Source organism: Ornithorhynchus anatinus, chromosome 2 (genome assembly GCF_004115215.2).
Source record: "Ornithorhynchus anatinus isolate Pmale09 chromosome 2, mOrnAna1.pri.v4, whole genome shotgun sequence".
Taxonomy (NCBI): Eukaryota; Metazoa; Chordata; class Mammalia; order Monotremata; family Ornithorhynchidae; genus Ornithorhynchus; species Ornithorhynchus anatinus.
The window spans coordinates 141,018,308-141,030,885 of NC_041729.1; the positions used below are offsets into that span (position 1 = coordinate 141,018,308).

At 52.3% G+C, this 12,578-nt stretch overlaps 1 protein-coding gene across 7 annotated transcripts in view; it reads right to left on the reverse strand.

Annotated features, from left to right (window-relative positions):
• ARAP1 (ArfGAP with RhoGAP domain, ankyrin repeat and PH domain 1) overlaps nt 1-12,578 on the reverse strand; it is a 90,149-nt gene that overhangs the window by 60,148 nt on the left and 17,423 nt on the right. For 5 of the 7 annotated variants that reach the window (XM_029057473.1, XM_029057471.1, XM_029057474.1 and 2 more), the window contains exon 1: nt 3,529-3,619. The exons of 1 other annotated variant lie outside the window; for it this stretch is intronic. The gene's annotated coding sequence lies outside the window, so the exon portion shown is untranslated. Of the gene's footprint in view, nt 1-3,528; nt 3,620-11,398; nt 11,478-12,578 lie in introns of those variants that run through there. One more of the 7 variants, XM_029057472.2, reaches the window with a different exon arrangement.

Here is a 12,578-nt window from a genome sequence, read left to right on the forward strand (position 1 = left end):
TAATGCTAACCTTCTCACTGTGCCTTGATCTCACCTATCTCACCGCTGACCCCTAGCCCACGTCCTGCCTCTGGCCTGGAACATCCTCCCTCCTCAAATCTGACATTTACTCTCCCCTGCTTCAAACCTTACTGAAGGCACATCTCCTTCAGGAGGCCTTCTCTGATTAAGCCCCACCTTCCCTCTTCTCCCACTCATTTATGCAACGCCCTGACTTGCTCCCTTTGTTCTTCCCCCCTCCAGTCCCAGAGCATTTATTTACATTTCTGGGATTTATTTATATTAATGTCTGTTTCCCTCCCTCTAGACTGTAAGCTTGTTGTGGGCAACGAATGTAACCTACTTATTGTTGTACTGTACTCTCCCAAGCGCTCTGTACAGTGCTCTGCACACAGTAAGTCCTCAATAAATACAACTGAATGAATGGGCCCAGAACTTGCCGGTGCCCAGAATTTAGTTGGCTTTTGGGGGTGGGGGGTGGGAGGGGGGGTTATGGTATCTGTTAAGTGCTTACTATGTGCAAGACACTGTTCCAAGCACTGGGATAGATACCAGCTAATCAGATTGGACCCAATCCCTGTCCCACATGGAGCTCACAGTCTTAATAGTCTTGGGAGTCAGAGGTCACGGGTTCTAATCCTGGCTCCGCCGCTAGTCAGCTGTGTGACTTTGGGCAAGTCACTTAACTTCTCTGTGCCTCAGTTACCTCATCTGGAAAATGGGGATTAAAACTGTGAGCCCCACGTGGGACAACCTGATCATCTTGTATCCCCCAGCGCTTAGAACAGTGCTTTGCACATAGTAAGCACTTAACAAATACCACAATTTTTATTTTATTTATTTTTAATACCCATTTTACAGACGAGGTAACATCAGGCACACAGAAATAAAGTTGTTGTTATGGTATTTGTTAAGCGCTTACTATGTGCAGAGCTCTGTTCCAAGCATTGGGGTAGATACAGAATAATCAGATTGTCCCACGTGGGGCTCACATTTTTTTTAATCCCCATTTTTGCAGATGAGGTAACTGAGGCACAGAGAAGTTAAGTGACTTGCCCAAGGTCACACAGCAGACAAGTAGCAGAGCCAGGATTAGAACCACGACTTCTGACTCCCAAGCCCAGACTCCTTCCACTAAGCCACACTGCTTCTCTTAAGAACTGCAGGAGAGGTGGGTGAGGAGGGAGGAAGGCAGCAGAGATGGCTGGGGGGGCCACAGGAACGGAGGCCTTGGGAAGCAGGGAGCCACAAGCTGTCCCAAGCAGATGGTCACAGACTGGCAAGTGGCATTTAACCCAGGACCGAGTGTTTCCAGGTGTTTGGATCCCCCGCTGCAGCTGTGAGGTAACTGGTCACACCCTGGTCATTCTGCCAGAGGCCGCCCTGAAATGCTAACCCCTGTGGCAACCCTGGTCAACTCTGGTCAGTGGATATGAAGCACTTAGACCTGGGAGGAGTAGAGAAGACTTCATTTTCTTTAGTCGCACAGTAAGTGGGTCACCTCTTCCCTGGGCACGTGACAACTTCAGTAATAATAGCAGCATGGCCTAGTGGAAAGAGCATCGGCCTGGGAGTCAGAGGACCTGGGTTCTAACCCCAGATCTGCCACTTGTCTACTGTGTGACCTTAGGCAAGTCACTTAGCTTCTCTTTGCCTCAGTTACCTCATCTGTAAAATGAGGATTGAGACGGTGAGCCCCAGGTGGGACAGGGACCATGTCCAACCCAATTTGCTTGTATCCACCCCAGCGCTTAGTACAGCGACTGGTACAGTCAGTGCTTAACAAATACCATAATTATTATTATGATTACCTCATCTTTAAAATGGGATTGAGAATGTGAATGTGGGACATGGACTGTGTCCAACATAATTATCTTGTATCTATCCCGGAGTACAGTGCTTGGCACATATTAAGTGCTTAACAAATACCATTAAAATAATAATAATAATAATACCACTAAAATAATGGTATTATTTAATGGTATATCATTAAAAACAACATTATTAATAATAATAATAATAATAATAATAATGTGATGTTTGTTAAGTGCTTCCTATTGTGCCGAGCCCTGTGATAAACACTAGGGTAGATACAATACAACCAGATCAAACACAGCTCCCGTCCCACGTGGGGTTCAGAGTCTAAGGAGAACAGGTATCAAATCCCCATTTAACAGATGAGGTAAATGAGGCACAGAGGATTTGTCACAGCAGGCAAATGGCACAGTCAGAATTAGAACTCAGGTCCTCTGACTTCCAGCCCTTTGACCTTTCAACTAGGCCATACTCCTCTGTTTCCCCTCTCCCCTCACAGCCCCCATGGCCCTCCCCAGGCCCCTGAACCCTGTAAGTAACCCCAACGTGCTGATTACAGGGATGATAGAGGTGGGTCTGATCAGGGTTGGAGACAGGCCAGCCTCTCGACCCCTCCAAGATCTCAAAGTACACTGGTGGGACCATCAGGCCCTTCCCTAAGGAGTCAGGGGAAGTGGGAAGGTGCATGTGGTAAGGAGAAAGAGGCCAGGGTCACTCTGGCCTGCACATAGGAAATTTGGTCATGGCTCTTCCTAGCCAGAACCCCAAAAATAGCAAAGCACGAGACCCTGATTTCAATCTGTAATCTACAGCTCATGGCAAAGGGGTGCGATTCGCCCAACCTCCCACTCACACACAGATTCAGAGAATGATCATGTTGGTGATAATGGTATTTTTTAACCACTTACTATGTGCTGGGCACTGTACTTAGCCCTGGGAGGGATACAAGCTAATCGGGTTGGATGCAGTCCCTGTCATATATGAGGCTCACAGTCCTAATCCCCATTTTCCAGATGAGGCAACTGAAGCAGCACGGCCTAGTGGATAGAGGACAAGTCTGGGAGTCAGAGGACCTGGGTTCTCATCCCAGCTCCACCGCTTGTCTGCTCTGTAACCTTGAGTGAGTCACTTCACTCCTCAGTGGCCCACTTACCTCATCTGGAAAATGGGGATTCAATACCTCTTCTCCCACCTACTCAGATCGTGAGCCCTATGTGGGCCCTGATTATGTTGTATCTACCCCAGGGCTTACTACAGTGCTTGGCACATAGTAAGTGCTTAAATACCACAATTATGATTCACCACACCCTACATGAACTCCGGGCGTTCAAACACGTCACCCTTCACATGCGACCCAACTGCCACAAATCCAAACCTGGGTATCCAAACACCCTCAACCCAGACCCACGACACACACACCCCAAACACATCCCCCCCCACCATGACACACACAACCACACACACACACACACAGACACCCTCTAAACTCACACACCACACAGGGACAACCACACTTTCAGTACTCCACAGCCCACCTCTGACTCCTTTCCAAACCCAGAGAAGCGAACCAGTAAAGCCCCACCTGGGGGTTCCCCAGTGGTCAGGGCCGTCCCCCTTCCCCGCAAGCCTCACGGCCACCCATCCCTGGAGTCCCCGCTCAGCCCCGTCACGCCCCAATCCTCGAGGACCCACGGCCCTGGGCTGACTCAGTACCTTCGGGGGAGGCCAGGGCATCTGGCTCCCAGCCACCTGTCCGCTTCTGGGAATTCTGGACCCCCCCGCCTACCGCTTAGCTCGCGGGCTGAGGCAGGACTTCCTGATCGCAGCAGCCGTGCTGGGGATGAGGAACTCGCTGGGGAGGGAGGAGCAGAGCCAGCACTGTGGCTGGGGGGGACCTGGCCAGGGCGGGGCTTCTGCGGCCCTTGACCAGTTACCCAGGCGTTCTCGGTAGGGTGGGGCCTGATCTCCAGGAGGGGTCATCAGGGGTCTCCACCCCTGCAGGTCAAAGGTGGGGGGAACTGTGGAAAGATCCCCACTGGGAAGCTCCTTGTGGGCAGGGAACAGATCTTCCGACTCAGTTGTATTGTAATAATAATGATAATGATGGTATTTAAGCGCTTACTTTGTGCCAGGCACTGCGCTAAGTGCTGGGGTAGAGACAAGTAAATCAAGTTGGACACAATCCCCATCCCATGTGGGACTCACTGCTTCAATCACCATTTTACAAATGAGGTAACCGAGGCACAGAGAAGCAAAGTGACTTGTCCACGGTCACACAGCAGACAAGTGGCGGACCTGGGATTAGAACCCATAACCTACTGACTCCCAGGCCAGTGCTCAACCCATTACGTGCTGCTTGTACTTTCCCAAGTGCTTAGTACAGTGCTCTGCACACATTAAGTGCTCAATAAAGACAAGTGACTGATGATTACGCTCCCTCAGCCCACCCCTCTAATCACACAACTCTCTCCCTCTTGCTCAATCCCCGGAGCCCAAGACGATTCCCAGGCAAGGACCCCGAGGGGCAGGTGAGCAGAGGAGGAGCCACCCCCATCCCCACCCCCGCGCCCAGCCTGTACAGTAGGACATGGCCTCTCTCCCCAGAGGAAGGGCCCGGCAGAGAGGGGCAATGGAGCTCAGTACAGCTCAGTACAGTCACCACTTGATAAATAGGACTGATTGATTGACTGATTGATGGTCAGAGAGCCTGTCCCCCAGGCTGTGAAGGGTTTGTGCACCAGCTGATCTCCCCATCCCCTGAGGTTGGGACAGGAGGAAATGGGATTAAGCAGCAGCAGGAGAGACTGTGGTTGCACAAGAAGGAGCAAGAAGGAGCACTTCCTGACCATTAAGGGATGGACATATCCATAGAACCAGCCCCACTCACAGGCGCACAGTTTTTCCCCATTCCCTGCCCCACCACCACCAGCATGCTCAGGCCTCCGTCCCTGCTCTCCTACTGGCATGCTCAGCTCCCTTGCTCCCCGCAACAGCCTGCTCACCCTCTTGTTCCCCCACCATAATAATAATAATAATGGTATTTGTTAAAGGCTTACTACATCTCAAGCACTGTTCTAAGCACTGAGGTAGATACTAAGCAATCAGGTTGTCCCATGAGGGGCTCAGAGTCTTCATCCCCATTTTACAGATGGAGTAACTGAGGCACAGAGAAGTGAAGTGACTTGCCCAAGGTCACACAGCTGACAAGTGGAAGAGAGGAATTAGAACTCACGCCCTCTGAGTCCCAAGCCTGTGTTCTTGCCACTAGGCCATGCTGTCTCTCTAGGCCATGTTCATTCATTCATTCATTCAATCTTATATATTGAGGCTTATCGTGTGCAGAGCACTGTACTAAGTGCTTGGAAAGTACAATTCAGAAATAAAGAGAGACAATCCCTGCCCACACTGGGCTTAAAACCACCATCTCTGCAACACATTCAGTAGTTTCTAGGCTGAGTTGATCCTCTCAAGTCAGCAGCTCAGTCCAAGCAAGTGAAAGGAGAATGGGGAGGCTTGGAGGGTGGAAGTGGAAAGGAGCAGAGAAAGGGGGAGTCAGCGTATCCCTGCGAATTGCCTTTTAAAGCACTCAGTCAGCTCCAACTTATCAATCGAGCTATTTATTGAGCGCTGACTGGGGGCAGAGCACTGGACTAAGCACTTGGGAGAGAACAATACTTCTTATCCACTCGCTTCTCCCCCCACACCCCAGCTCACACTCTTTATTTCGCTCAAGCCAACCTATTCACTGCACCTCAGTCTCACATCCCTTACTGCCTGCTGACCTCTTGCTCACTCCTTTTCTGCCTGGAACTCCCTCCCGCCTCACAGCAGATAGACCACAGATCTCATCTCCTCCAGGAGGTCTTAATTTCTAACCTCCTCTGTTTATACCCTCAACAACTGTCACTTCCGTGTCACTTCAGCATATATAACCACTCACAGCCTCCCATAGCACTTATTTACATCTCTTACATAAGCTATTACTTAAGCATTGACTCATGTACATATATCCCCTTTTCCTTCTTCCTCCTCTCTGTAATTTATTTTTAGGTCTATTCCCTTGTTAGACTAGAGAAGATCCCTGAAGGCAGGAATCACGTATTCTCATCCTATTGTATTTTCCCAAGTGCTTAGTACAGCGCACTGCTATCAAGAAGGGAGGCCTTCTTTTCGAGCAAAAGTTTGGTAAGGAACGAGAGACCAGAAAGCAGAAGCAGCGTGGCCTAGTGGAAAGAGCACGGGCGGAGTCAGAGGACCTGGGTTCTAATCCCAGTTCCACCACCTGTCTCCTGGGCGACCTTGGGCAAGTCACTTCATTTCTCAGTGCCTCAATTAACTCATCTGAAAAATGGAGGTTATGACTGGGAGCCCCATGTGGGATATGAACTATGTCCCACCTGATTAGCTTGAATCTACCTCAGCACTTAATACAGTGCCTGGAGTATGATAAGCACTTAACAAATACCATTAAAAAAAAGAGAAAAAAGCACCAGAGGCCTCAAACATTAAGCACTACAGTATGACAAGGGACAGCTTTTTTCTGTGTACAGTGTGGCCGGGACTGTGGATCTCGCTTTGGCCTTTTCAACCTCACACTCGCTCACTCTCCGGTGAACTTCAAAGATGAAGGAGTCTGTTACAGTGCTCTGCACACAGTAGGCCTCAATGAATACTGCTGATTGATGGGCGGATTGATTGCAAGTCCTGTCAGCTGGTCCTCACGCCCCCCCACCCCCCCCTTCTCCCCCCTCCAGGCCACTTCCCCAAGGAGAAACCAAAAGTGAAACATGTCCCTGGGGAAGAGCAGTCCGCCAGCAGCAGTCTAAAAGGGGAAACTCTAGAGGGGGAGGGGAGAGGCAGAGCGGGAGGGGGGAAGAGAGGGCAGGGGACTGTGACCCCCCAGGATGGGAGAGGACAGATGCTGGTGGTGGAAGGCCTCTGGCCTGTAAAATCTAGATTCCGGTCCTGGCTCGGCAGCAGCTCCAACTAACTGCTGTGAGCCTGTTTTCCCATCTGGGGAATGGGCAGGATTGCCTCACTGCCTTCCTTGAGAAAGATCTTGGGGAGGAGGGGCAGAATGGTGGGGAGGAAGAGGGGATCCAAAAGGGAGGAGGACTGCTTGCCTGACCAAATCCTGCAGCTGCCTCCACCCCACAGCTCCAAATAAAAGTAATAATAATAATGATGGTATTTGCTAAGCACTTACTATATGATAAGCACTGTTCTAAGCACTAGGGTAGATACAAGCTAATCAGGCTGGACACAGTCCCTTTCCTGCATGGGGCTCATAGTCTTAATCCCCCATTTTACAGATGAGGTAACTGAGGTACAGGGAAGTGAAGTGACCTACCCAAGGTCACACAGGAGGCAGGTGGCAGAGCAGAATTTAAACCCAGGTCCTTCTGACTCCCTGGCCTGTGCTTTATCCACCAGCCCATGTTGCTGCAAGCTGCTCCCACTCCACAGCTGCTCAGACCCTGCAGCTGCTCACAGACACAACGGCTCAGACCCTGTAGCTGCTCCCACCCCATAGTTCCTCAGACTCTGCAGCTGATTCCACTCCACACCTGCTCAGACCCTGCAGTTGCCCCCACCCTACAGCTGCTCAGACCCTGCAGCTGTCCCCTCCTCACAGCTCCTCAAACCCTACAGCTGCCTCTGCTCCACAGCTGATCAGACTCTGAAGCTGTCCGGTCCCAGCTGACTGGATCCTGCAGCTGCTCCCAGCCACAGCTGCTCAGTCCCTGCAGCTGCCCCCTCCTCACAGCTCCTCAGACTTTGCTGCTGCCCCCTCCCCCCATCTCCTCAGAGCTTGCAGCTGCCCCAGCCTCACAACTGACCAGACCCTGCAGCTGCCCCCAGCCACAGGTGACCAGACCCTGCAGTTGCCCCCTCCCCACAGATGCTCAGAGCTTGCAACTGCCCCCTCTTCTCAGCTGCTCAGATCCTGCAGTTGCCCCCTCCCCACAGCTGCTCAGAGCTTGCAACTGCCCCCTCCTCACAGTTGCTCAGGCCCTGCAGCTGCCCCATCCCATAGCTGACCAGATCCTGCAGCTGCCCCTGCCCCACAGCTGCTCAGACTCTGCAGTTGCCCCCACCCCACAGCTGCTCAGACCCTGCAGTTGTCCCCAGTCAGCTGAACAGACCGGGCAGCTGTCTCCACCCCATAGCTGATCCTGCCCTGACCCCACAGCTCCTGAGGACCTGCAGCCAGCGCCTCCCCGTCTGCAGGAAGGGGCTTGGAGTCAGGGCTTCGGAGTTCCCACTATGTCTGGCTCTGTCCTCCCACCTCACCTTCTCCCTTTGACTCCCCACCCCCATACCCGTCTCTCCTTCCCCATTCCAGCAGGGATGAACTCTACCTAGAGAAGAGGGTGGCCATTTTGTCCACCCCCCACCCAGGGCAGCAGACCCTCTCCCCAGTCTTTGCAGAAGAACAACACAGTTCAGCATTCCTCTCTCAAGACCTCTGGGAGAAGAGACACATCCCTGTACTCTCTCTTCCTGGATCCAAACCTTTGGGTGTGGGGGCGGGGGGGGGGGGGGGGGGGGAGAGTGGAGAGTGGACCTATTCAAATGAAAGAGCTGTGATGACCCTGCCCCAGTGTCGTTTTGGCAGGGGAGGGGCTGGCTATGGGGTAGACATTACCCTCCTCTGCCCCTTTTAGCTCTGTCACTTCCTGTGACTCTCCTCAGCTTAGCATCTGCAGGCCGATAAGCTCTTGGGAAATCCCAGCGATAAGGTGGCAGCGGGGAGGAGGAGAGAGGAGGCAAGAGGGAGGAGGAGAGAAGGGGAAAAGGGTGAAGAAAGGGCGAGGAGCAAGGCTGCTGGGGGCTGCTAGTTTGACCCCACAGAGGTCAAACAATGGTCCCAAGTCTTGATCCCAGGCCCAGACTGTCTTACTCCCACCCTCTAGCTCTGGGGCGTTTATAATATTTGTTACGTACTTACTAAGTGCCAGGCACTGTACTGAGCACTGGGGTAGATACAAGCTAATCAGGTTGGACATAGTCCATGTTCCATATGCGGACTCACACTCTCAATCCCTATTTTACAGATGGGGTAACTGAAGCTGAAAGAAGTGAAGTGACTTGTCCGAGGTCACACAGCAGACAAGTGGCAAAGCGGGGATTAGAACCCAAGTCCTTCTGACTCCCCAGCCCTTGCACTATCCACTAGGCCACATCGCTTCAACTTGGCCCTAAGCATAGTGCTGGGGACCCAGGCAGAGCCATCCCTCTCTGGGAGGGTTGGGGTCCCAGTCCCTTCTTTGCCTATTACAGGACAGCTTTTGGGGGCAGCAAGGGTTGACAAGCCTCATCTTAGGGGCCTGGGTCTGGGCTCAGGAACAACACACTGGGAGGGAGTGATTCTCCTTCCGACCCTTGCCCTAACACACTGTACAATTTAGACAAGTAATGAAATCTCTCTAAGCCCCAGATCACCCACTGTAATGACCCTCTGCGGGTGGACATAGCGGTGGTCTTGATGTTAGGACACAGGCAGCATGGCCTAGTGGCGAACTGTACTTTCCAAGCGCTTAGTACAGTTCTCTGAAAACAGTAAGCACTCAATAAATAAAATTGAATGAATTATGAGCCTGGGAGTCTGAGAACCTGGGTTCTAATCCTGACTCTGCCTCTGGCCCGCTGTGGAACCTTGGGCAAATCACTTCTGTTCTCTATACCTCTTTCCTCATCTGTAAAATGGGGATTCAATACCGGTTCTCCCTCCTACTTCAACTGTCAGCCCCAAGTGAGACAGGGACTGTGTCTGACCTGATTGCCTTGTATCTACCCCAGTGCTTGACACAGTACTTGGCACATAGTAAGCCCTTAACAAAGACCACAATTATTATTAAAATTATTCATTCATAAGGCTCAGTCCCACATGTCTAAGGGGAAGGGAAACAGGTATTAAATCCCCATTTTACAGATGAGGAAACTGAGGCCCTGAGAAATGAACTAACTTGCCCAAGGTTCCACAGCAGGCAAGTGGCAGAGTGGGGATTGGAAACCAGGTCCTATGAATCCCAGGCCCTGAATCTTTCCACTAGGCCATGCTGCTCCTCAATTAAGCACCGGTCCCACAGGGAGAGGGACAGGAATGAATTAATTGGTGTCAGGGTTTAGCCTAGTGTAGAGTCCCACCATCTCTTGGCTTGGCTGTTCGACATCTTAGCACACTTTCAGTTAAGAATGAAAATGCAAATCTCAATTTTCTGCCTTAAACCTTGTGATCTTTCATGTCTCCCCACTCCTCAAAAACCACTTGCTTTCCATTGCCTTCAAAGCACTCAAACAGCTCGCCTCCTCCTCTTACCTCACAGCTTTCCTTCTATAACCCAATCCACACGCTTCACCTCTCCAACGCCAACACACCATGCTTCAATCTCATCTATCTCACCACCTTCCCCTCGTCCATGTCCTCCCTCTGGCCTGGAACTCCCTCCCTTTCATATCTGACCATCACTCTCCTCAACTTCAAAGCCTTATTAAAACCACATCTCCTCCAAGAGGCCTTCCCCAACAAAACCTGTCACTTCCCTTACTCTCTCTCCCCTCTGCATTGCCCTTACACTTGGCTCTGTACCCTTTAAGCACTTGATATTCACCCCATCCTCATCCCCTCAGCACTTACAAACATACCCATAATTTATTTTAATGCCTGTCTTCCCCGCTAAGCTTCTGCTGGGCAGGGAATATGTCTATCAAAGCTGTTGTATGATCTCAAGTGCTTAGCACAGTGTTGTTCCACACACTGTAAGCACCGACTGATTGATTGATCATTCTAAGCGTCTAATGCTGGTACAACACTGATTTAGAGCCGCAGTTCCCAGCAGCCTGTGTGGCAAAAGTCCCCAGAAACCTCTGTGGCAGCAGTTCCCAACACCTCAGGTGCTCTAGGGTGGTGGGGTCTGGGTCCTCCAGTGAGAGGGAGAAAAATGCTGACACTCAGGCCATGTCTGCCCTTCGGCTGCCTGGAGCCCTATCGCTGTCCCTGACTGACCCTGCTCGGGCTAGCCCCTTCCCGACCCCAGCCCTCTTGCCCAGGCTAGGAAACCTCCCTCCCCACGACGGCCCCCTCCTCCCCCTGGGCTGGCCCCCTCCCCCAGCTTCAACTCTGAGGCGGTGAGATCGAGGCCAGGAGAGTCTGACGAGTCTGAGGGAGGCCCCATGGTCTCTTGGGATCAGCGTCATAGCCAGAACAGAACCGGTTTCTGGGTCACCGAGTGACCGGGGGCCCCGAGGGGGAGCTTTGAGCCTAGAGAAGCCTCCTGAAAAAGGGGCTGGGGGCTGCTCCAGAACGCAGGGACAGAGCAGCTGTCACAGAGGTGCTAGGACAGTGGACCCCCAGGCCTCTTCCCGCACTGTGCCTCACCTGCAGGACTAAGACAACAACCTGCCTCTCTGCACACCCCTTCCCCACCCCGTGCCTTCCCATTTCCCTCTCCCGCTTGGTGCCACTCCAACTTTCTTACCCAGATATCCTTCAGCACCTCCCTACCCGTCAGGGTCCCAACTATATCTACCCCCCGGAACACCCCTTCCCTCCAGTCCAGCCACAGTCCCCAAATCTCACCTGTGAGGCCACTGGGGCTCCGGAGAGGGGAGAACTGGAGCTATATCAGCTCAGGCGGGACAGGGGGCTCTCCCCACTCTCAGGCCAGTAGCCTGGGACTGAGAGTGTGTGCAGGGAGGGCCCAGGCTGCCAGATCTTGCATAAGAAGAACTACTGAGATCTCTGGAGGCTGATTACCCAGATTACTTAGTTGGGGGTGGGAGAGTGGGGCGTGGCTCCGGGCCTGGTTGGTGCAACCCTTTGCCCTCTGAGGCCGCCTTCCTCCCTCCCTCTCCAGGAGGCCCAGATTCGATGCCATCAAGTTAATCAATTAATCCTGGAGTCTAAGTCAAATCCCCAGTACTGCAATTTCAGCCCATTTTATGTGGTTTCATCCCTCTAAAAGGTTGGAAGCAGGCTAATGTACCAGGGACAGCCATAGCTTCCTGGGACCTGGGCAAGAGGAGGTAGGTTGGAACTGGGACGGGGCAGTGAGACCCCTTTGGTAAATCCAGCACAGGAAGACATGCCTGGCCCATCTAGGCAAAGAATGACAGAGCTGATTTCGTTCTTTTGCAGGGGACCAAGAAGGAGTTGAGCCAGAGGACCGGAGCTGGTCTGGGCCGGTGACCTTAGCCAAGGGCCTGTTGTTCTCACCATGTTACCTTACCTTAGCCGCCGCCCACGGCCGCCACCCACCCTGGACAACCTCAGGGCCCCCCCGCCGCCACAGGGTTATTTGGTCATGAGCTCTGGGACTCTCTCGGCCGCTGGCCGCTTGACTTTGAGTCTGATCGGGTAGGGTCGGCTCGTCCCCCGACCCTGGTCATCGCCTGCTTATTAACACTATTGTAGTGTGCCTTACTGTAGCATGTTGCTATATTAGCGATCTCGCTTGTCATTGTTTATTGTCGTCAGACTTTGAATTTGATCAGGTCGCCCCTTAATCGAGTCTACCCCCGACCCTGATCATCACCCCTTTTATTAACACGACTATATTGTATCATACTGTATCATGTTGCTATATTAGCACTACTTTATTGTATCATACTGTATCATGTTGCTATATTACCGATTTCGTTTATTACTGTTTATTGTTGTCAGTGCTGCCACCCACCTCTCTGGCCTCGCCATGTCCCTCCTCCCCCCCTCCCCCCTCCCGCCCCTTCCTATCCTCCCCTTCCCCTTCCCCTCTCTCGCT